At 32.9% G+C, this 1,668-nt stretch overlaps 1 long non-coding RNA gene across 1 annotated transcript; it reads left to right on the top strand.

Moving 5' to 3' along the window:
* Positions 1-253: 253 nt before the first annotated feature.
* Positions 254-1,245, top strand: LOC126879295 (uncharacterized). Its single transcript, XR_007696034.1, has 2 exons — positions 254-369; positions 901-1,245. It is a non-coding gene; the product is annotated as an uncharacterized LOC126879295 (long non-coding RNA).
* The last annotated feature ends 423 nt before the right edge of the window (positions 1,246-1,668 follow it).

The raw sequence follows: 1,668 nt of genomic DNA, 5'->3' as shown, positions 1-1,668 counted from the left end.
GATATTATTAATTATCGAAAATATTATTTAATTATTCTCAGAATTATTTTCTTTCAATGTTTATTAAAATACAACTAAAACCCATCACAGAATTTTAAAATACTTGCTGACGTCACATTTAAACGTGGCAACATTGGTTTCCCCACTTTGACAGCTAGGGATTTTGAGAATTGCCACGAGGTTCTTGGGCCGTTGAACTGAACACGCCATTGTGCTTTGAGGAGTGAGTCTACGTAGATGCGGGGATATTGAACTAAGATTTACCTATAATTCTAAGTTCCAAAGTTATTAAATAGTTATATTGTAGTCATCCAGGATCAGTGAACAGTGAATTTGAAGAATTGTACCGCATAATGGAGTTCCACCCCGGTAAATAAAAAAACAATTATTACTTTTATTCAGCCATGTTGAATGTCCTTGACTAATTTGCTAATTAAACTTTATGTAGGCTATTTTCATGGTTCGATCAAACTCATCTTGAGAAAATGATGTATTCTTTGTGGATTTTGCTTTTACTTGGAAAATAGAGCTAGTTTAAATTAATTTTTTTATACTCCTTTCAAGTTCAGATCTCCTATCTTTTGAAAGATGATTAAATAAGTATCCATTGCATAGTCATACTATTTCAGCCTAATATAATATGTCTGTATACCTGTATATTAATGAAATATTATTTCACAGTAATTATATCTTGTATTCAAATCGAAAATTACATGTGTTATTTGACCAAGGTCATCCGATAACAACTTGATAAAGAGTCGAACTGTCTAGTCATTCAAGTTTTTGGACTTAATGACCTATTTCTTCTTATTCCCATAGGAATAAAAACACCTCCTCGTATTTCTTGCTTCTTTTTTTTGACATTGGTAGATTGGTAGTAACACCATACTGTGTTTTTAGCATCTACTATGAAATCTTAAAAAACAAAAACCACCTAACACCACCAGGGACAGACCACTCCTCGAGCAACAATCACTGGACAACCAGCCTGGATCATTTCCAGTTGTTCTTCCTTTAAGTACCTCCAGCTGTTTCCACCAGCCTCCCTGTACCTCCTGCAGGACCGCTGCAAGCGAAAGTTAGCACCACTGGGTGCTCATTACATCAGCCAGACGATTGTGTAAAAGGGGTTTGTTTGGGGACATTTGGTGCGTTTTTAGTAAAGACAGACTGTTTTTTGTGATATTCAGGACATATTTTTTTTTATAGTTTAATTGCACACAAATTTTTCCTGCTTCATATTTTTATAGTATTTTTTTTAACATAATATTTAATTGATAGCGTTCCCCATACTGCATAATCCCTAAGGTAAAGATCTCTGAGCTCAGATATTTTCCCCTGCAAAAGTTGTTGGTACTCTTATTTTGATTATTTTATGCTGGTTTTCCTTTCTATATAACAATTTAACATTATTTTAGTCTACTTTAAAGTAAATTCTTCAAGTTAACTTCAACTATTAGTAAAAATTTCAATCATTCACATTATTTAACTTTAAATTAAATTCATATAAACTTCTGGGCTCTATTCCCTCAGAATAGAGTTTGGTTTCACTTGTTGTGTCATTATTATAATCTACGAGTTAGAAAAAGGATCTGTTGTATCCAACCGTAGGATTATTTAGTAGATAAAGGCTTGTGCCTGTCCAACTCACATTGAGTTATTTATATA

This window comes from Diabrotica virgifera, chromosome 1 (assembly GCF_917563875.1).
Source record: "Diabrotica virgifera virgifera chromosome 1, PGI_DIABVI_V3a".
In the NCBI taxonomy this organism is placed as follows: Eukaryota; Metazoa; Arthropoda; class Insecta; order Coleoptera; family Chrysomelidae; genus Diabrotica; species Diabrotica virgifera.
The sequence above is the reverse complement of the archived record's forward strand: the minus strand, read 5'-3'. Positions and strand labels throughout refer to the sequence as shown.